Raw genomic sequence first — 8,626 nt, forward strand, 5'->3', positions numbered from 1 at the left:
TTTTCACATAGTTTTGGATTTCCTCTCCCTTGGCCAGGAATTCTGTGCCTAACAATCTTACCTACATGCAGGTCCTCTTTTTGTGTTAGCATAAGACACTTAGCAAAGATGTGAGAGGTCTATGTTGTGATGAGGAGAGAATAAAACCCCAAATTTCCCTTTCTCTGAAACATCAGAGAGAAGCTGCAAGCCCATGATGTGATACTGGCCTAGCTAACACACTGCTGTGGTTGCTTACATTTAGTATTAACTGCACAGCTCACCTGATACTTTTAACTGGGAAGAACAAACAGGAAAATGCAGGAAGGTAATAACTTGTTCTGTATATCATGTAGTATGTGTTACTTGGTCTTTTCCTATACGGGATATTCATAATGGAGTGCATTCACAGCAGCTGAGCACTGCTGTGCTAGAATCTTCAAAAGTTATTAGTTTGGCTGTGTCAGAAGGACCTGCTCTTCTGAGAGCACTATGACTCTTACCATTAAAGTTCAAGTTGCTTTCAAGTGTTTCAGGCTGGACAGTACAGAATTGACATGGACAGCTGCTTCCAGTTGCTTTTGAAAATCTTAGCCTAAGTGTTCACTTTCTCACACTCAGCAACTGGTTTTGACATAAATAAAATGGATGTAAGTGAGGAGTTAAGGAAAAAAGTAACTAAAGCTCCACCTCATGTAGATGTTGATTTAAAAAGACATATTCCTTTGCTTTCAGGAGGGAAGAAGTAACACGGTGCTTAGCCCCAGTGCAGAAGGTCACAATGCTAGTGACTCTCTCTGTCCGCACTATCCATCTCCTGGACATACTCACGCACTGACAAATCCTTTGTCAGACCACAGTTTAGCACCTTTCACCTCTTTCAGGATGGGTTTCCAAAGAGTATGATCTTTGAGCCAGCTGCAAACCAAACCAGATGATCTTGGTCCTTCTGTTCAAATCTTAAGCAGCATGACCTCTCTAGAAAAAAGTAAGCTCCTCATCTCCAGCATTTTCCAACACTTTGTGTATTAATGTCCATTTAGTCCCTGCAGAGCTGTTAACATTTCTGCATAGCTTTTTGATGAGGCCAGTGAATTAATGTGAACACTGAGACCCTACTCTTCTAATGAGCTCCAGCACAGCCTCAGGGCTTGGGAAGGACATGAGGCCATTTTCACAGTGTCATTAGAGATTTCGAGCAGCAAAGGGTAAGGCTGACTGAAGCAGGCAGATTATGGGCTGAGGCTTCTCCTCCTATCTCATCTTTCTGGATAGCATTTGTCTCTCTGCTGGAGAGACTTGGGGCAGGGCTCACTCAGTAACACAAGATAAGTTTCATCCTATTTATGTAATAGGTGATGTCTGTGGGGGAGAAATAATCAAAAGGAGCGTAAACTTTCCCCCTTCTTCTGCAGCTTGTGCTGCAAGATGCTGAAATACCATTAGAACATTTATCGAAAAAACACATCAAGAGATGCACTGATGCTGTTGTAAGAATAATTAACTCTCAACGCAGTTGCTTCTAGCTGCATAGGAACTAGTATAATTCCGAATTTGTAAATATATACACACTTTTCATACACTCGTGCTCAAATATGACTCAGGCTCTTCCTCAGCATTTTGTTTCAGTGAAACCAGCTGTAAATGTACTGGTGAGCTTATCATAACCTGAAAGCATTTACAGGAGGCAATTCAAACTTGCTTATAATGACATTTCCAGCATGCACATAGGTTTTTAAGCAATGTGCAGTATGCACAAAGAAAATCTAGTGATGCAGAGAACAATGAAAACAACTTAAGTGGGACATGAATTGAACCTAAGGTGTTTCCAGTTGCTATTACTACCTCTGGTTGGTATTTCAAGTTAAGATCTCTGGTAATTTGAGAAGCGGGTGTGCTGCAATATTCTCAAAACACTGAGGTTTTGAGGAGCTATGACTCATTGGACCACAGCTGTCTGAGGACTTTCTGAACGTCACCATAAGATGTTTTTTCTGTCTCTCTTGGGAAACAGTCAGTTCAGAATTTTAAATTCCCAAGGGCAAGTCTTAAAGGTTTTTTACTTTACTATTTAAATAACATTTCCATAATTCCTATGCAAGATCTTTTTTTAGTTGAAGACTTCAGTATTTGTTCCTCAAAGGCTTTTTAAACAAGTATTCTTAACTGCTAGAAAAGTCAACTTTTTCTCCCTAGTAAAGAACAGGAATGCAACCATTCCCATTCCTTGCATCTATTTTCTTTTAGGTATGTCAGACACAGGAGTCACTATTAAGGCCAATTTTTCTGAGAAGTAGAGGGCAAAAGCAGAAGGGATTTGAGACACCTCGGGTATTATATGGATGAACGAGGATACAATTTGGACTGAAAAACTATGTCAGAGTGCAGGTACCAAACAGCTGAATGTGGCACAGGCTTGATCAGATGGAAGGCCCTACCACATTAGACTGTCAGGTTTCAGCCACACAAATGAGAGATATATCAGAAGGAGAAAAATGGGTGAAGAGTTCTCATTTTACTAGGATTGTGTGACACTAGCTACCAAAACGTTTTATTTAGGTGCTTCCATAGCAAAATGTAGTGGGCATAGGTTGCTGTTGTTACACATGCTGCCTAGAGTATTGAACCAGGATCCGAATCACAGTAATCTCACTAATAAGAGACCACTTTGACCCTAAAACACATGCAGTGTGAGAAAACAAGACACATCTCTTTTACGATCAGCTGAAACACACAGATGATCAGCAATACTTGACAGCTGGTTTAAGAGTTTTCTTGATTGTGTCACATGCCAATGAAGTCAACAGCATTCTTGGCTGAATTAACACCAAAGTCATACAATTCTGCAGCATGCACAGAAACTCTTCATGAGCTACAGGCAGGTGCTCTAACTGTAGAGGGCTATAGTTCCTTAGAGCCCGCAAGTTCAGGCAACCTCCGTATTCTTCCATGCATTGCTGTGTGCTGTTTCTGTCCTTGCTTTGCATCTCCTACAGGCAACCTCACAGTTCATAGTTTTCAGACAGCCCTCATTTTAAAAGCTCTTAACGTGATGGTAATCCCCACTGAAGCTGTAAGATCATTCAGCAGTTTTAACTGGATTGCTCTGTTCTGTATTGCACCAGGTTATTCCATATATAATCCGACAGTTTGGACTTGATGATCTTACAGGTCTTTTCCAACCTTAATTATTCTGTGATTCTGTAAGAGGCTGTCCTGACACAAGGATGCGGTTCCTGGTTACGAAGGCAAACCAGCAGATGACCCTACAAACACCACCACGGACAGCCCCCATGCTCAGCCTTTCGTCAGGGAGGTGTCCCGCTCGACGCTGCTCACCGCTCCTGCCCCATGGCTCCAAAGACACCCGCGGCAGAAGGTGCGCGGTGCCAGGCCAGGAGAGAAGGCCCCAGCCCCGCGGCCAGCCCGGAGCTGTAGGGCGCGGGGGCTGTGCGGCTGCTCGCGGCCCGGGGGTGGCCCGCTCCTCAGCGGGGCCCGACCGCTCCTTCCCCAGCCCTCCGCGGAGGCGGGCGGGGCGGGACCGCCCTGCTGGGGGCGCGGCCTTCGTGTCGGCTCGGCCTTTGATGCGTTCGGCTCCAGCGCCGCCACTGCGGCCTCGGCGTAGGGTGAAGTGACCGCGGAGCGAGGTGACCGCGAGGCCGGGCCGCGCCGCGCCGACCTGGTCCAGCGTGCGCGGGGTGCCTGGGCGCCCAGAGGACCGGGGCCGCTCAGGTCGTGCTGCCGGGCGGGGAGGAGCGCGCGGCACCAGCTAACGGCACGAGGGAGGGGGGGCGGCGTAGCGGCCGTGCCGGGAGCTCTGCAGAAGCTTTGCAGAGCCGGCGGTGGGCGCGCCCCGGCGCCGGGGCGTCATCGAGGAGGAAAAGCTGCGCCCGCCGCGCTTGGGCGATGGCGCGCCGCAGCCAGCGCAGAGCAGGGTGTGAGCGCGCATGCGCTTGGGGCGCTGCTGCGAGGGTGGGTGCTGGGCAAAGCGTGCAGGGCGTGCGCGCTCGAGTGCAGCGGCGTATGAAGCGTGTGGGCCTGCGCGGGGGGTACGTGCGCGGGTGTGTTGTGGAGTTCAGCGGGAATGGTCTCGCCAAGGCCTGTGCGGAGGTACGTGTCTTGGGGAGATACAGGGTTCTGTAATTCCTGCAAATGGAAAGGTGTGCATGAGCCTTTTCCGGGGAAAAAGAGAATGGCCACAGGTGCAGGTGTATTTGCCTGTGGAAATTGGGGAGAATGGAAGGGTTGTCCACAGAAAGGCACGTGTGTACTTTCCCATATTGGAGGTGTGTTGAGGCACTGGCCTTGCTCACTGTGGATTTAACTGGCCTATAGAGGAGATGACCCTGCACATGGGTATGTGCACGCATGTATGTTGCATGGCAGAAGGGTTTTCCATGCAGAGGTGTGTGGTAGTGTATACTGGGGGTGTACAGCAGGAATGGTACTTTGCAGGTGTGGAAGAAAGGAGGCACAGAAGGGCAGACCCTGCACTTAAGTAATAACTGTATCTATATACTTCAGAGGTGTAGAGGGGGTGATCGCACATACACACAAAGAAGGGGGGCAGTGAAGATGTTGATCCCATTCGTGGGGGGAGATGGTGGGAAGGGTTTCTTGCCTCAGCGCAGGGTAATATGTGCACAGAGTGATACAAGAAACAAATATGCAGGGTGACAGAATTCTTTTTCCACTTACACAGATGTGTTCAAAGGCGTTGTTGAAAGACTTGATTTTGTACATGGTCACCTGCATAGGGCTGCAGGACCAGGCTCCACATGTGTGTGCATACAGGTGATATGGAAGCAATGGCACCATGGGTAAAGGAGGGTGGAATGAATACACATACTAGTACATGGTGTGGGAAGAGTTTTGGGCAGAATAATCTATATGCATACCATACAGTGAAGCAAGTGGGAAGATCGAACGACTCCACAAGCACACAGGCATACACAGAGTGTAGAGATTGTAAAGAGGAATATTCCAGGCTCTTCGATTTTTGAAAATCATCACTTTAGAAATGTGAATGTAGAATATACAGGTGGTATCATTTGTTTGTGAAACACTCTTAAAGGGGCATCACATGCACTTGCCTGCTAACAGAAATAGTAGCTACTTGGTTGCTGTAAAATCTGGCCCAGAATTCCCTAGTCTTAAAAAGTCCTTGAACCTCTAATAAATCTAAAAGCCTTAAGATGCGATATGGAAGAGGAGTAGACCAAAACAAGTAGAGATTAATTGTTTCAAGTAGTCCTTCATGGAGCACTGTTTTATTTCTTCTCCTTTCTGCTGCAGATTACTAGTCCCAGCAAGGTAGAAAAGGTAGACCTTGGAACAGAAGATCCCAGACTAGAGAAGGCTGTGTAGATCAAACTCGGTGTATCATCAAACACCTAGAAACTAAGAGGCAACTGTTAGTGATTAATTATTTAAAAGAATTTCAGTGAACAGTTCTGAAAAGAGATGATTAGCCTGCAAAACCTGTTAATAAATTCTAAAATCATGGGGGTAACAAACTTAAATAGCTAGGACATTACAGCTCTGCTTGAAGGAATATACTGTTAATGGTTGAAGGGACTTTGCCATTACTTGTTGACAGTGAATGCTATCTGAAAATACAGTTATTTTTGCATTTACAGGCTCAGAATAGGTCGGAGTCAAGACAGGATTCTGTCTGTTTTTAAACTGTGATGTAGAAATGTTTCTTTAGAAATCATCATCCAACTTAACCTGAAAAACTATTAACTGGTTTAATTAGTGGTAAATTTTCCCATGTAGTTAACACTTACACTGGATTGTTATCAGTCCTTTTGCTAGGGTAAATATTTTGGTTCTTCAGGAAAACACCTGTTAAAACTGACAGCAGTAGAAAAGCTGTGTCTGCACCAAGGCCTCTGTGTGACTTACTTACTTGCAACTTTTTGAAACTATTGTGTTACAGAGGTTGTAGGCAGTATTGAAAATAATTCTGCGTCGGGGCTTACTGAAACCTAATGTTAACAGAAGTTGGAGTGCACAAATAGCATGAATTGCTTTTGATTCTGGTCAGTTCATATGCCTTTGAAGTATCTCCACATCTACCTCTGAAATTATTTCGAGACAATTATTGCAGCAGTAGCAACTGTAATTAAATGTGATCTGTGTGGCCAGAAAGATGTGTGATCTAGCGATTCAATTCTGGTAGATCTGTAGTTATGGTGACTCAGGAGATTTTATTTTTTTTAGCGACTTACAAACTTAACTATTTTAGGAGATGGTATTTTCTGCATTTGGATTGAAGGGTTCTAGAATTTTAGACACTGCTTGAAGATCAAGGAGGCGAGAAAATTATTCGGCTTCTTAAAAGCCTGCTTTGTGTAAATGAAAAGATAACTGCTTTGTCAGAGGGGAGGTGATGGTTCTAGCTCAGGCAGGTGACTTGGAGTAAGCAGACTTTGGGTAAGCTCACTTTGTCACTTCCTTATTCTGTGCCCTCTTACTTTGGCTTCTCAATTTATATAGTATAGAATATGTATGCAGCAGTGGCTGACTTGAAGAGTCTTGTGAAAGGTTTGCTTCTAACTGTACTAATATTATTCATGCAGTTTCGAAGACAAGCTTATAGGGATGTCAGAAATGGCCTCGTGTTGAACATGATTTTATTTGAATTAGTGGCTGTCTTTACATACATGACACGATGTCCTGCTCAGAACCATCGCCGAAAAGAGGTTGTTTTAGAAATGAGAAAGCAGCGGTTCTGTTAGATCTGAATCTAGCTAATATGGTTTCAGGTTTCACCCAGTGATACAGGATAACATGCTGTCTGACCTACGTTTATACAGCATCTAAAATCCTGCAAAGTACTCTCTAGATTTTCAACATGAGGTACTGAATTTCTTACATACATTTAAAATATTTCAAGCCTGTTGGACAAAAAGAAAGACAAGATTAAATTTAAACAGCCATCATATACACACATAACTGCAGATGTTTTCAGCATGAGGAAATAATTAATTTGCCTGAAGGATTATCATCTGACCCTTTGAAAGTGTAAAACAGTAATTAATTAACATACTATTTTTGAAGCAAGGTTCAAATGTAAATTCAAATGAAGGGGCTCAATGTAAACCAAATAATATCTATTACTTTATGGCTGAATCCATAGAACTCAGCTTAATTTGTCATGATAGTAATCAAATGCTGCAATTCCAGGCTGTGTCTATTCTGCTGAAGTTGGTTGGCGTAGCCATAGCTGCTTTGCTTGAATAAATGAGAAATGCCATTTTTTATGAGCTTAGTCATGGCAGCCATCTTTGCTTTTTGCCACTTCAGTTTCATTCTGAAAGGCAGTGTAAGTGTAAACTGCTCTCTCAGGAATCATAGTTGTTGGAGTTAAACTAGAAAAAACATCATTGCCAGCCATAATTTTGCAGTGCCACAATGGATTGCAGTGGAGACTAGAAATGTCTCTTACCTTTGACCCTAACATGACTATTATACCAAAATATTGTTTTATTATTTGTGATAAAACCTAAACTAATCTGTGTTAAAAAATAGGGAAATCTTTGTAAAGTTGCTGAATTTTCTAAGTTGCAGAAGAGTGGGATGACACAATAGCCTTTCTTTCAAAAATTTACTGAAAAAAATTAAAGGTAATATAAAAGGAGCGTGAAATTGTTGGTCAACATTGTCATGCTTGTATAGCAGCTTCCCAGAAAGAGCTTTCCTAGCTGTCAAAACCAGTAGAGCGACTGATACTGCTCTGATCAGAGATGAGAAATCCTAGTGCATGAAGCTGGAAAAAATTTATTTGCCATTAATCTGGAGTTAAAAATCTGACATAAAGTTAGATTTCATACCGAAAGGATGGTACTTACTTAAAAAACAGTTCTTTTCAGAAGGAAAACAACAAAAAACTTATAAATAGCTGGTCTGATACCCTCTGCTACCAACTTAGTAGTTTCTGTTTGGGGGGAAGGGAATTTGAGTTATTTTGGGGAGTTATTGCTGTATCCTTTTTAAATAGGCTTTTCATGTTCTCTAGAATGTTTTTTCCAATTGCTAAATGAAAAAATAAAAACCACAATAAAAACAGCAAGCAAAATGGTAAACAGAAGATAGGTAAACATTAAAAATTATTACATAGTTTAACCAGCTACTAAACAAGCTGTAAAATTGCATTAGAGAAAACGTCTTGTCACAGTAACAGTTGATATTGCTTGTAAAAATACTGAGTTTCTGTGCCATTTCAACTGTCAGAAACCCTTTCTTTTTCAATAACCTCCAAATTGCCTGATGATAATCATCATCCTTATTTGTCTACTTGTTTCCAAAAGTTGTTGTCTTACTGTAACCTAATATTGTGTTATTGAGTATCTTGATGTACTTTGGCCTGCAAAATAGTATGGAGGTGTTTAGAAGTCAATGTTTAACTCACTTTAACAGATAATGTAAACTGACTGGGGCAAAAACTTTCTCTTTTTTTTCACAGAGTCTGTCAGTGGATGCTTCTTTCAGGAGTTTGTTCCATTGTGTGGTTTTGGAATATGAGATTTTTTCTTTCATGTATGAAAGCAGATTATTACTAAAGTTGCTTCTTTTTTTTTCTTTCCCCCTGTTATTTCAGGAAGTGTATTTCAAGAATCTTTCAAAACAGAAACAAAAGGAA

The sequence above is a fragment of the Gavia stellata genome, chromosome Z (genome assembly GCF_030936135.1).
Source record: "Gavia stellata isolate bGavSte3 chromosome Z, bGavSte3.hap2, whole genome shotgun sequence".
Lineage (NCBI taxonomy): Eukaryota > Metazoa > Chordata > Aves > Gaviiformes > Gaviidae > Gavia > Gavia stellata.